The sequence below is a fragment of the Ursus maritimus genome, unplaced genomic scaffold (genome assembly GCF_017311325.1).
Source record: "Ursus maritimus isolate PB19 unplaced genomic scaffold, ASM1731132v1 scaffold_8, whole genome shotgun sequence".
NCBI classification, from domain to species: Eukaryota; Metazoa; Chordata; class Mammalia; order Carnivora; family Ursidae; genus Ursus; species Ursus maritimus.
The window spans coordinates 50,546,810-50,562,067 of NW_024426996.1; the positions used below are offsets into that span (position 1 = coordinate 50,546,810).

The following is a 15,258-nucleotide window of genomic DNA, read 5'->3' on the forward strand; positions in this document are numbered from 1 at the left end:
TACCTACTGCAATAAGAAAAGGTGTACAAATTGAGAATGAAAAAACAAAACTTTGTTCACAAATGACACCCATGTAGAGAATCTGAAAGAAATGTCAAATTCCGAGAATAAGTAATTATAGCAAGATTGCAGGATACAAGGTTAACACACAAAAGTCAATCACTTTATATATATCAACAATGAACAACTGGAATTTGAATTTTAAAACACAATACCATTTAACATTAGCACCAGAGTAAGCCAAAATACTGAGGTGTAAATTTAACAAAATATGTGCAAGAACTATATGAGGAAAACTCAAAAAGCTGTGATAAATGATATCAAAGAACTAAAAAAATGGAGGAGTGACATTACCGAGCTTCAAGATTTACAGTAAAACTACAGTAATCAAAACATGGTACTAGCCAAAGAACAAACAGATCCATGAAACAGAATAGACAGCCCAGAAATAGACCCCCATAAATATAATACAGTCAAATGATCTTTGACAAAAGAGCAAAGGCAATATAACAGAGCACAGTCTTTTCAACAAATATTCTCCATAGACGTACATACGGGGAAAAAAAATCTAGACACAGACCTTACAACACCCTTCATGAAAATTAAGTCAAAACGGATTAGAGACCTAAACTTAAAATACAAAAGTATAAAACTCCTAGAAGATAATAAAGGGGAAAATCTAGATAAACTTGGTATGGCTATGACTTTTCAGATATAGTACCAAAGGTTCACTCCATGAAAGAAATAATTGGTAAGTAGGACTTCATTAAAATAAAAAACTGCTCTGCTAAAGACAATGTCGTAAGAATGAAGGAAAAAGGGACTGGGAGAAAATACTGCAAAAGACATATCTGATAAAGGACTGTTACCCACAATACACAAAGAATTCATAAAATTCAACAATTAAGAAAACAAACAACACAAAATATGAACTTAAGACCTTAACAGACACCTCACCAAACAAGAAATACAGATTGCAAATAAGCATATGAAAAGATGGTCCGCTTCATACGCCACAGGGGAAATGCAAATTAAAACAATGAGATACCACTACACACCTATTCGAACACCCAAAATATGGACGAAATGCTGGCAAGGATGTGGAGCAGCAGAAATTCTCAACTGATGCTGGAGGGAATACAAAATTATGCAGCCACCCTGGAAGACAGTCGTGGTTTCTTACAGAACTAATCACACTCTCTGGTTATTTACCCAAAGGAGTTAAAAACTTATGTCCACACAAAAACCTGTACACAGATGTTTATAGCAGCTTTATTCATGACTGCCAAAACTTGGAGGCAACCAAGATGTACTTCAGTAGATGAATGTATAAACTGTGATACATTCAGATAATGGAATATGAAATATATATTTATTACATGTACATATATATAATAAAAACAGCTATCAAAGCCATGAAGAGATACAGAGGAAACATAAATACCTATTGCTAAGTGAAAAAAAGCCAATCTATAAAGGCTACATATTGTGCAATTCCAACTCTATGCCATTCTGGAAAAGCAAAACTATGGAGACAGTAAAAAGGTCAGCACTGGTGGTGGTGGGGAGGGAGATGGACAGGATGACAACAGAGGATTTTTAGGGCAATGAAAATACTCTGGGAAAAAGCTCTCAGTTTTTCGCCATTGAGAATGATATTTTATGTGGAAAACCCAAAAGACTCCACCCCAAAACTGCTAGAACTCATACAGGAATTCAGTAAAGTGGCAGGATATAAAGTCAATGCACAGAAATCAGTTGCATTTCTATACACCAACAACAGACAGAAGAAAGAGAAATTAAGGAGTTGATCCCATTTACAATTGCACCCAAAACCGTAAGATACCCAGGAATAAATCCAACCAAAGAGGCAAAGAATCTGTACTCAGAAAACTACAGAATGCTCATAAAAGAAATTGAGGAAGACACAAAGAAATGGAAAAACATTCCATGCTCATGGGTTGGAAGAACAAATATTGTGAAAATGTCTATGCTACCCAGAGCAATCTACATATTTAACGCAATCCCTATGAAAATACAATCAACTTTTTTCACAGAAATGGAACAAATAATCCAAAAATTTGTATGCAACCAGAAAAGACCCCGAATAGCCAGAGGAATGTTGAAAAAGAAAGCCAAAGCTAGTGGCATCACAATTCCAGACTTCAAGCTTTATTACAAAGCTGTAATCATCAAGACAGTATGGTACTGGCACAAAAACAGACACACGAATCATTGGAACAGAATAGCGAGCCCAGAAATGGACCCTCAGCTCTATGATCAACTAATCTTCGACGAAGCAGGAATGTCGAATGGAAAAAACAGTCTCTTCAACAAATGGTCTTGGGAAAATTGGACAACCACAAGCAGAAGAATGAAACTGGACCATTTCCTTATACCACACTCAAAATGGATGAAAGACCTAAAGGTGAGAGAGGTTTCCATCAAAATCCTTGAAGAGAACACAGGCACAACCTCTTTGACCTCAACCACAGCAACTTCTTTCTAGACACATCGCCAAAGGCAAGGGAAGCAAGGGCAAAAATGAACTAAGGGGACTTCATCAAGATAAAAAAACTTTCGTATAGCAAAGGAAACAGTCAACAAAACCGAAAGACAACCGACAGAATGCGAGAAGGTATTTGCAAGTGACTTATCAGATAATGGGTTAGTATCCAAAATCTATAAAGAACTTATCAAACTCAACACCCAAAGAACAAATAATCCGATCAAGAAATGGGCAGAAGACATAAACGAACAAAAAAGGCAAAAAAAACAGACAAAAAACAGGCAAAGAGGACATCCAAATGGCCAACAGACACATGAAAAAGTACTCAACATCACTCAGAATCAGGGAAATAACAACTCAAAACCACAACAAGATACCACCTCACACCAGTCAGAATGGCTAAAATTAACAAGTCAGGAAACGACAGATGTTGGCGAGGATGCGGAGAAAGGGAAACCCTCCTATACTGCTGGTGGGAATGCAAGCTGGTGCAGCCACTCTGGGAAACACTATGGAGGTTCCTCAAAAAGCTGAAAATAGAGCTACCCTATGACCCAGCAATTGCACTACTGGGTATTTACCCCAAAGATACAAATGTAGTGATCCAAAGGGGCACACGCACCCCAATGTTTATAGCAGCAATGTCCACAATAGCCAAATTATGGAAAGAGCCCAGATGTCCATCAACAGATGAATGGAGAAAGAAGATGTAGTGTACACACACACACACACACACACACACACACAAAATGGAATATTATGTAACCATCAAAAAAGAAAAGAAGTCTTGTCATTTGCAAGGACGTGGATGGAACTAGAGGGTATTATGCTAAGTGAAATAAGTCAATCAGAGAAAGACAATTATCATATGAGCTCACGGATATGTGGAATTTGAGAAACAAGGCAGACGATCATAGGGGAAGAGAGGAAAAAATGAAACAAGACAAAACCAGAGAAGGAGAAAAATCGTAAGAGACTCATAATCTCAGGAAGCAAACTGAGGGTTGCTGGAGTGGAGGGGGGTGGGAGGGATGGGGTGGCTGGATGATGGACACTGAGAGGGTATGTGCTATGGTGAGCAATGTGAATTGTGTAAGACTGATGAGTCACAGACCTGTACCCCTGAAACAAATAATACATTATATGCTAATAAAAATAAATTTTAAAAAATAATAAAAATAAAAATGTTTTTATGTGAAAAAAAATAGAAGAAAAAAGAAAATACTCTGGGGAGGCACCTGGTTGGCTCAGTTGGAAGAGCATGCAACTTTTGATCTTGGGGTCATGAATTCAAGCCCCACGTAGGGTGTTGAGACTACTAAAAAATAAACTTAAAAAAAGAAAGAAAAAAAACTCTGTATGATATAATGATCGACACATGTCATTACATATTACATTGCCCATAAAATAAACACCAGCAAGACTGAACCTTAAGGTAAACTATGGACTTTGGGTGATTGTGATGTATCAGTGTAGGCTCATAAATTATAACAAATGTAACCTATACCTTGGTAATTTGTAGGGGATGCTGATGAGGGAAGCTATGCATCTGCGGAAGCAGGAGGTACAAAAAGTTGTTGTTCTTAAATCTTGTGATATTGCACAAGCCTTCCTTTACAACAACTATCATCACACACAGAGCTAGAATACTTTTAGTGTGGTTGTACCCTTGTTCGTATTTAAGAAAGTTCATAAACTGAAAATTCCTGTATTTACTAAACATATAAATGCATAGAAAAAGTTATTGAAAGTTCCCCCTGAAAGAGAGGATTAGGACTGAGGAGAGGAAGGAAGGGGTAAGTACTGAAAACTTTTACTCTGGGGCACCTGGGTGGCGTAGTTAAGCATCCAACCTTGGTTTTCAGTTGGCTCTCTCTGGGTCATGAGATCAAGCTGCGGGCTCAGTGCCGAGTCTGCTTAAGACTCGCTCTCCCTCTCCCCCTTCCCCCACTCTCTCTCTCTAGTAAATGATCCCCCCCACCAAAAAAAGAAGAAAACTTTTACTCTGTATATTTCTACATCGAAATATATTGAAAAAATTTTCACAAAGACCCTGTACCCTTAATTTAGAACAACTTTCTAACCTTCCAAATTCCTATATTACTAAGAAAATTCAAAGGAATTTTAAATGCTAAAAAGCACTGACAGCAAAAAAGAAAAAATAACAAAACTAAGGAACTGAAACCAAAAGAAGAAAAACAATGGAACTAAAGTAAAATAAAATAGAAAAGTCATGGGCTCAATAGACAAGATAAAGAATAAGTAAAATAAAGGTGGGAAAAAGAAACTAAAAAATGAAGTAAAACATACCCTGTATTTGCTACATATTAGATCATAAATAATAAATAAAATGTATTACATAAGAGATTTTTTTAAAAACTACCTAAATTGACAAAAATTTTGAACATGAACAGAACATTAAGACAAAAAAAGAAATTCACAAAAAATATGCCTTTCAGCAACCACTCTAAAAAGCCACTTGGTTCTCAAACACATACCCCAATTTACAAAGAATAATCCCATACTGATTCAAAAAAATGAAATGAGTACAATGATCATAAACACATTTTATAAAACAAACATGGCTCTGACCACCACCCACAAACTTAACCCAGCACAATTCTGAACAAATACAGGCAGGTCTCACTAAAAAGATATACAACTCTAAACAAAATCTTAGTTAACATGCATCACAAACTAAAGTACTATTCTCTATGACCAAGAGGGATTTATTCCAAGAATTCAAGAATGATTTCATTCCATGAAAACTTTTATCAAAAAGTACTTGGGGGGTGCCTGGCTGGCTCAGTCAGTGGGGCATGAGACTCTTGATCTTGGGGTTGTAAATTTGAGCCCCAGTTGGGTGTAGAGATTACTTAAAAATAAAATATTAAGGGGCATCAGGGTGGTGCATTTGGTTGAGAACAGGACTCTTGGTTTCAGCTTCAGTGGTGATCTCAGGGTCATGAGTCAGGCTCCACGCTCAGCAAGGAACATGCTTAAGTTTCTCTTTCCCTCTCCTTCTCCCCACCCTCCCACCCGGAACACATATGCTCTAAAATAAATAAATCTTAAAAACAAACAAAATCTAAAGAAATTAAAAAGGTATTTGGAAATGCCTTAATTTGACAAATACAGACCTTAATTTGACAAAGAATATATATCTGAAATTGAGACAAAATTATATCTTTCTTAAAAAAGGGAAAAGACAAGAAAATATGCCATCACTTCTACCACTTACTAGTAATCCTTTCACCTAAACACAAACACTATTATAAATCCAACACGAATTCATTTTGCATAAATGTTATTTTAACCACAAGAATTTCAAACAACAGAGACAGATCTCAAATTACTTTTGAAGCTGTGACTTAAAATCCCCAACTCTAGAACTGTGAAAAAGTTAATTTCTGTTGTTTATGCCACCCAGACTATGGTATTCTGTTATGGTAGCCTACAGTGACCAAGACATTCACATACTGATAATAAAAAAAGAGAAAGGGAAAAACCATTATTGCCATTGGAGGTGACCACTATACCAAATCTTTACTCTGATAATAATTTTCATTCCAGTTGATGATGGAAAACTTTTCTTTCGAGGAGAATATTAGCTAAGCAATGTAAAGTTGGCAATTAGGAAAATCAACTTTCCACAACCCCCAATGAAATAACTGATGCAGGCAAGGATCAAATGACCTAGCATCGCTAACAGTGAGACAACCTGATATTATTACACATCTATTAATGACTGAATATGAAATATCTACTACACTAGGAGTCTTCTTGCCAAAAATGTTTAACCTGAATATAGTCAAACCTTTACACATAAACTCCCAGGTTACAAGAAATATAAAAAGCACCACCATAAAGGAATCTCCAGGATTTTCAGTATCAAAAAGAGAAAAAAAGGGTGTATGTGAGAGAACCACTGTAAATTTTAAAACGCTAAAAATTATACTCATTTGCAATTTGTAGACCTTAAGTAGAACATGCTCCCCCCCCCCTGGCAAAAAAGGCTATAAAACCAGAGGAAATATGAATATTATATACCAAGGAATTAACCTTCCCTTTGGTAGGATAATGATACTAGAGTTATGTAAAAGAATGTTATTTTTAGGAGATGGAATCTCAAGATTTTGGTAGTGAATTACCTTCGTATCAGTAACATTAACAACTGTTGAATCTAGGTGGTGGGAATATAAGTATACTTCAACTTTCCACTTGCAAATTTTCTTAATAAGGGGGACCTGGGGTGGCTCGCTCAGTTAAGCATCTGCTTTCAACTCAGGTCATGATCCTAGGGTCCTGGGATCAAACCCCGTTTCGGGCTCCCTGCTCAGTGGTGAGTCTGCTTCTTCCTCTCCCTCTCCGCCCACTAATGCTCATGTTCTCTCTTGCAAATTGATAGGTGAAGGAAGGAAGGAAGGAAGGAAGGAAGGAAGGAAGGAAGGAAGGAAGGAAGGGAAAGAAAGAGAAAGAAAGAGAAAGAAAGAGAAAGAAAGAGAAAGAAAGAAAATTTCTAATAAAAAGTTGAATAAAATTTTAAAAAATTGGACAAATGATTTTTCTGTTTGACTTTTAAAAAATTGTATTAATGGTGAGAATATGATGAAACTGGCTGCCTCATGCAGTGCCAGTGCTAGAGTAATTTACAACAAACTTTCTGGGAAGCACTTTGGTCATCAGCATATGAAAAGTTCAGACACTATGACCCAGTAACTTTTTTCCAGGAAATCTATCTTAGGGAAATAAATTCATGTAAAAGTTATATAAAGATACTCCATTCAATACACACACACACACACACACACACACACACACACACACTGGGAAAAACAGAAACAACTTGTAAATGTTCAATAAAAGAACGGTTTAGGGTCGCCTGGCTGGTTCAGTTAGAAGAGCAAAACTCTTGGGGCGCCTGGGTGGCACAGGGGTTAAGCGTCTGCCTTCGGCTCAGGGCGTGGTCCCGGCGTTGTGGGATAGAGCCCCACATCAGGCTCTTCCGCTATGAGCCTGCTTCTTCCTCTCCCACTCCCCCTGCTTGTGTTCCCTCTCTCGCTGGCTGTCTCTATCTCTGTCGAATAAATAAATTTAAAAAATCTTTAAAAAAAAAAAAAAAGAAGAAGAGCAAAATGGGGCGCCTGGGTGGCTCAGTCGTTAAGCGTCTGCCTTCGGCTCAGGGCGTGATCCCGGCATTATGGGATCGAGCCCCACATCAGGCTCCTCTGCTGGAAGCCTTCTTCCTCTCCCACTCCCCTGCTTGTGTTCCCTCTCTCACTGGCTGTCTCTCTCTGTCAAATAAATAAATAAAAATCTTTAAAAAAAAAAAAAAAAAGAAGAAGAGCAAGACTCTTAATCTCAGGGTCGTTGAGTTCAAGCCCCATGTTAGGTGTAGAGATTACTTAAATAAATAAAACTTAAAAAAAAGGAATGGTTTAGTCAGGTAATACTAAATATTAAATATATAAATTAAATACTACTATAAATTAAATACTACTATTTAATGCTATTTAATATTAAACAATAAACATTTTTTAAAAGATTTTAAGTAATCTTGGGGTGCTTGGGTGGCTCAGTCGTAAGCGTCTGCCTTTGGCTCAGGTCATGATCTCAGGGTCCTGGGACAGAGACCTGCATCGGGCTCCCTGCTCAGCAGGAAGCCTGTTTCTCCCTCTCCCACTCCCTTGCTTGTGTTCCCTCTCTCCCAGTCAAATAAACAAATAAAATCTTGGGGAAAAAAAAAAAGATTTTAAGTAATCTCTACACCAAATGTGGGGCTCAACCTCATAACCCCGAGATCAACAGTTGCCCACTCCACCAACTGAGCCAGCCAGACACCCCTAAACAGTAAACATTTTTAAAGAATATGGGGCGCCTGGGTAGCGCAGTCGTTAAGCATCTGCCTTCGGCTCAGGGCGTGATCCCGGTGTTCTGGGATCGAGCCCCACATCGGGCTCCTCCACTGGGAGCCTGCCTCTTCCTCTCCCACTCTCCGTGCTTGTATTCCCTCTCTCGCTGGCTGTCTCTATCAAATAAATAAAATCTTTAAAAAAAAAAAAAAAAAGAATATTTAATACCACATAGAAAATATAAGATATACCAGGTGCCTAGGTGGTTCACTCAAACATCTAACACTTTTTTTTAAAGATTTTATTTATTTATTTATTTATTTGAGAAAGAGAGAGCGAGCGCACAAGTAGTAGAGCAGTAGGCAGAGGGAGAGGGAGAAGCAGGCTCCCCGCTGAGCAGAAAGCCCAATTCGGGGCTCAATCCCAGGACCTAGGGATCATGACCCTAAACGAAGGCAGGCGCTTAAGTGACTGAGCCACCCAGGCGCCCCAAATGTCTGACTCTTGATCTCAACTCAGGTCTTGCCTACTGAGGAAGGAAGGAAGGAAATATAAAATACATTAAGAGTAAAAAAAAAAAATGCAAAGCAGTATACTACATACTAAGACATTGATTTGGTTTAAAAAACAAAAAATAAATAAAAAATAAATAAAAAACCAAAAAAGGATGTTACTAGCAACAGCTATTTGTACCTAATGAGAGACTGCTGCTTATACTCATCATCTTCGTACATTTCTAAATTCTCAAAAAATAGTAAGGAGACAAAGACTGTGCTTCTAATAAATATTTAAAGACTGTAAGCTCTTATTCCCATGGTCATACACATAATTTTGTCATCACCAAAAATCACACCTTCTCTGAAATCCATTTCAAGTTTCTCAGATTCCCGACCTCCTTAGATGAAGTTCACTATTTAGTACTCCAAACCCAGCTATTAGCTGGCTTAATGAAACATCACCCACTCTCCGTCATTATCAATCATTCCCTTCCTTAACCTTGATACTTTTGTTCCTTCATGGTACTCATATGGCAAAGCCCCACTGCTAGTTAAACTCATTCCCCAATTAACTTAAAAAAACAAAACAAAACCACCTTCCTGTGTCTGCCCCACAACTATCATTAATTGGTCTCATGTTCAAGTGAAGACCACAAATCCCAAATGAAAACAACATTGCCCTAAGTGTCTCCACTCCTATTAAAGATTATCCTTCTATTTATCCTAGTAATACCCCCCTTGTTCTTCTCAAGGACTTCGCAAATTCAATCACTCCTCCTTTCTCTAGCATAATCAATTTCTCCCATTCATCAACACATAAGCATAACAGAATATGAGAAATTTTGTAAGGGGCACCTGGGGAGGGGGGCTCAGTTGGTTAAGCAATCTGAGTCTTGATTTTGGCTCAAGTCATGATCTCAGAGTTGTGAGATCAAGCCCCGAGTCGGGTTCTGAGCTCAGCACAGGGCGCCTGTCCCTCTCCTGCCCGCACTTGTGTGCACGCTCTCTCTCTAAAACAGAATCTTAAAAAAAATTTTTTTTTTAAAGATTTCTGAAGCCATATTCTTCTGCAGCTCCTCCCTCTCTTCTCTGCTCCTCTGTCAAAGCAAAACTTTACAAAGTTGACTACAGCTGCCAGTTCCTCACCTTACTTCCTCTTACTAACTCCGTCCATCTTCACAATTCCAATGAAAATATTCTAGTCAAGGTCACCAATGATAACTGTGCTGCAAATTCAGTGGTCATTTCTCTCCCTTAGCACGACAAAGTTGACCACTCTTGGAACTCTGTCTTCTCTTGGTTTCAAAGACACCACACTCCCCTGGTTTTCCTAATATATCATTAATAGTTCACTCTCCTTATCTTTGAATGTTTCTTCTAGGCTCAACTACAAAAGATGCTAGGGGTCCATGACAAAAACTAGAACTTTGTCCTAGACTCCCTCCTTTTCTAACCAAATTCTCCTAGACGTAAGTCACCCAGTCTAAGCTTTAACCTAACAAGAACGGAGCAAAACTCTAAATTCCCTGACACTTTCAATGTGCTCCTCCCGCTCTTTCCCATCTCGGAAAATAGCACCACCAACTGTCTAGTTGCTAAAGACAAAGTTCTAGGTGTTTTTCTAGGTTCTTCACCTTTCATCTGCACCATCGACAAGCTCTTGTGACTCTACCTTTAAAATATATCCCAAATACTTCTCTTCAGCCTCCTATTCAACTATAATCCCAAAATACAATCATCTCATGCCTAGGCTATTAGAAAGGCTTCCCAAAAAGTCTTCCTTAGTTCATTCCTGCCACTCACCACCTCCACAGGGCAAGATGCCTAACCAATTTCCTTTCTCCTTTTGCCTTCTTAATGAAACCCTGATTTTAATTGGGGAGCATGTGCTCAGCTAAAAAAATTTTTCCCAGTTTCCCTTACCAAGAAGATGTTATGATACAGTCCAGGATTAAAAAAAATAAAAATAAAAACAGAAGTCATTCAATGGGATTTCTCAGAAAGTTCTTTAAAGGGGTGAACTCAGCGGACATGTGGGTTATGCCTTACCCTTTCTGAAATTCAGACATGTGGTCTGAACCTCTGACAGGCATTTTGAGAGTTTAAGGACAAGGGTCAAACTCCTAAGAATGATAAATTGAAAGTTAGTAGTTTATTAACACTGTAAAATCCCTAACCAAGCAACTCTGGGAAACTTCTCTCCAGTCTTGACTTTACTCCAGCCAAACTCAACCCCTAACTCCTAAATCCTTTTTCTTTACATCTTCAGTTTCAATTCATTCTCCACACAGCAGCCAAAGTGGTATTTTTTTTTTAAAGGGGGACGGGAAGATCTTGACTCCCAACAATCCCACAAAGTAGACGAGTAACCTTAGGGGCAACCTTTACCTGCTCAAAAACACGTCTCACATTAGCAGTGAGCAATCAGGCGTCACCCCAAATTGTTATTTCCTTAGTCATAAGTTAAAGGCATCAAAGCGTTTTTTGTTTGTTTTCTTAAAGCAAGAGAGATCTAGAAAGCTTGCAAGGGGGTGGGGTGGGTGAGGGGGAATGGGAAGAGGGAAAGACAGAATCCCAAGTGGGGTCCACACCCAGTGCAGAGCCCAATGAGGAGTTTGATCCACAACCCTGAGGTTATGAACTGAGCTGAAATCAAGAGCTGGACACAACCCACTGAGCCACCCAGGGGCCCTCAAAGTGGTCTTTTAAAAACAAAAATTCTGAGGGGTGCCTGGGTGGCTCAGTCATTAGGTATCTGCCTTTGGCTCAGGTCATGTTCCCAGGGTCCTGGGGTCGAGCCCCACATCAGGCTCCCTGCTCAGTGAACCTGCTTCTCCCTCTCCTTCCTGCTCCCCCCCACTGTGCGCGCGCGCTCTCTCTCTCTCAAACAAATAAAATCTTTAAAAAAATTTTTTTTGGTTTTCTTTAAATCCTCAAATGGCTTTCAGAGTCACTTAAAATACAAATTCCTTACTTTGGACTTAGAAGTTTTATGTGATCTGGCTTCCGCCTACATCTCCAACTTCATCTTGCATCATTCACTGCCTCTTACCTACAATACTCCAACCACAATAACCTTTTGCTTGCTTAAACACAGCAAATTTATTCCTAATTTATGGCCTTTACATTCACTATTTCCTCTGATCTGGAATGTTTTCATCCCCTAAAGACATAGCTTTATCATTCAGATCTCAATTTAAGTCAAGAGTCCTAGGAAATGCCTTTTCTGAACACCCAGTCAAAAACAATTAATTTCATCTATACAATATTGTATTTCTCTGTGTTGCTTTTATCACTTGTTTGCCTGTCTTACCTTGCCCCACTCATCACTATAGTCTCAGCACATATCATGGTACCTAGGATAAAGGGAGCCCTCAAATATTTGTTAAATAAATAAAAGAGCTGTTGGTAACGATGATATAAAGATGACCCATGATGCTTACTCTTGAGCTTCTCAGGGAGCATTGGGCTCCCTGCTCAGTGGGGCATCTGCTTCTCCCTCTCCCTCTGCCCCTTCCCCTACTTGTGCATGCCCGCTCTCTCTCAAATAAATAAAATCTTTAAAAAAAAAAAAAAAGTAGGGAGTTTAGTAGGGAAAGACAGCTTCAAATCACTGAAAAAATTACAAATTACAAATCTGGGTTGAAAGTCAGATTGGAATTATATTCAAAGCTCTTTTAAAAACTTCTAAACATGTGTATATATGTACACGTACATTAAAAAAAAGAAAAAAACAACAGAATAACCAAAATTAAGGTGTATCTCTACATGTTTGAAATATTTCATAGACAAACAAAAATATTTTATTTTTTTAAAGATTTTATTTATTTATTTATTTGACAGAGACACAGAGAGAGAGGGAACACAAGCAGGGGGAGTAGGAGAGGGAAAAGCAGGCTTCCCGCTGAGCAGGGAGCCCAATGCCGATGCCAGGCTCGGCCCCAGGACCCCGGGATCATGACCTGAGCCAAAGGCAGATGCTTAACGACGGAGCCACCCAGGCGCCCCAAACAAAAATATTTTAAATCAAAGACTTATCCCCAAGGGTGGGATTACAGATAATTTTTACTTTATTATAGCTCGATGTATTTTTCAAAATTCAATAATAAGCAAACATTGTTACTTTTGTATTCACAGAAACTGGCTATTTATTTAAAACGGAAAAGCAATTCTACATTGACTGTATAATGATTACCAGTGCTTTCTGTATGCATATAAGAATTGATCATCCTAACGAAGGACTAAGTTAATTTCAACTTACCCTCCCAACTATCAGTTGGAGGGTTATTCCCAAGGAACTCTTTCCTGAGGTTAGGTTACCCCACCCCAACCGTTCTCCTTACTTAAACTCAACAAACACACATAAAATTGTTCAATGTTTCATTGCCTTACTAGACTATAATTTACTCCATAACAGCATGGACTATGTCTTTTTTTAAAGGATTTTATTTATTTATTTATTTTATTTCTTTCTTTCAGAGAGAGAGAGAGAGAGAGAGCACGCGCGCGCACACAAGCATGAGCAGGGGGAGGGGGAGGGGCAAAGGGAGAAGCAGACTCCTGCTGAGCAGGGAGCCCAATGCGGGGCTCAATCCCAGGACCTTGGGATCATAACCTGAGCTGAAGGCAGAGGCGTTACTGACTGAACCACCCAGACTGAGTCACCCAGTCCAGGTGCCCTGGACTATGTTTTATTAACAACACAGATGGCATTCAATAAATACTTGTTGAATAAAATGAAGAAAAATGTAGACTTAAACTAAAAAGTTAATCCATGGTGATACAGATGATGTCATACATAATACAGAATAGATGCCCCCTGAGATCTTTAACAGAGAAAACTACAGAATAAATAAAAAAAAAAATTGCCTTCCCACCATCTTATTTCCCAGCTTTTGGCTTTGACATTATAACACCCCAAATCACAAACTAACCAAATTACCAACACTTAACACTGAACAGAAACCCAACCTCATCTATGGGCTACCTTTATCAACATATTATAAAGTCCCTAGTCTCAGAAGCAGGATAAGCAGTTATACTTTCATAATGGTTGGGGATAAGTTCCCTGGTGCTTAAAAAAAATCCTTAAACTCATTTGGGAAAACAACAGCCTCCTGCTTACCTGGCAATGAGCTCAGCAATGGAGAACTGAAAATATAAGATAAGTCTCTTCCTTCAATGACTCACACTCACAGTTCCTAAGAGCAGACAAAGCACCTAAGTAAACACCAAAGGATATAATCAAAGTATGACCAAGCCTACAGATAAAAATAATGTTTGACACATATAACCACCTAATATCTCATCCAAACACTTAATATCTCATCCAAACACCCAACGGCCTAGTAATACCACTCTCAGATACACACCTAAAATTCTTACACACATGCACCAGCAAAAACTGGAAATAACCAAATGTTCAATAGAGGCATAAACTTCAATATATTCTATTTAAAAAGAAAAAAAAAGAAACTACTAAGAAGGATTTAAGAAAAATGAAGCAAAATGTATTATCACTGCTGAAAAACCATAGTATCAGACAACCCACACTTTATGCCAATCCCAAATAGGATAGTTCACATAAAACTAAGAAACCTTGGGGCACCTGGGTGGCTCAGTCAGGTTGAGTCCCAGGACTCAAGATCCTAGAGTCCTAGGATAGAGCCCCACATCAGGCTCCCTGTTCAGTGGGGAGTCTGCTTCTCCCTCTGTTCCTCCACCCTGCTCACGTTCTCGGTCTCGATCTCTCTCTTGCTCTCTCTCTCTAATTAAACAAAAATAAACAAAAAACCCCACAAAAACAAAACAAAGAAACCTAAAAGTAAAGTACCCACAGTCACTTGAGAAAGAAAGCTACATATACTAGCCCTGCATTTGTAATCACTAGAAAAATATATAATCCCAAAAATGTTGAAAATAATTAACAGTGGGGCGCCTGAGTGGCGCAGTCGTTAAGCGTCTGCCTTCGGCTCACAGCGTGATCCCGGTGCTCTGGGATCAAGCCCCACATCAGGCTCCTCTGCTGGGAGCCTGCTTCTTCCTCTCCCACTCCCCCTGCTTGTGTTCCCTCTCTCGCTGGCTGTCTCTCTCTGTCAAACAAACAAATAAATAAAAAGAAAATAATTAACAGAATAAAAGGCCTGCCCTAACAGCTATGCAAAGGTTTATGCACTTTCAGCAGCAACTCCAAAAAAAAAGATGTCTATCAAAAATTTTTTGACTTACTGTAAATGTTACTAAGCCTACCAATTCCAGGCACTATAAAAGATGAAGGAAAAAAGATGAATAAGTATCCTCAAAGAGCTCAATGATATCTGGCCGGAGCAGAAAGACATATGTACAATTACCAAGATATATATATATATATATATATATATATATATATATATATATATAT

The 15,258-nt window shown here is 38.6% G+C and overlaps 1 protein-coding gene and 1 non-coding gene across 3 annotated transcripts in view; both read right to left on the bottom strand.

The window, feature by feature from the left end:
- The window catches only part of UBE2K (ubiquitin conjugating enzyme E2 K), a 70,920-nt gene that overhangs the window by 44,398 nt on the left and 11,264 nt on the right, over positions 1-15,258 (bottom strand). The window lies entirely within an intron of this gene.
- Positions 11,183-11,331, bottom strand: LOC121101587. The gene has a single exon (XR_005833576.1). It is a non-coding gene; the product is annotated as a U12 minor spliceosomal RNA (small nuclear RNA).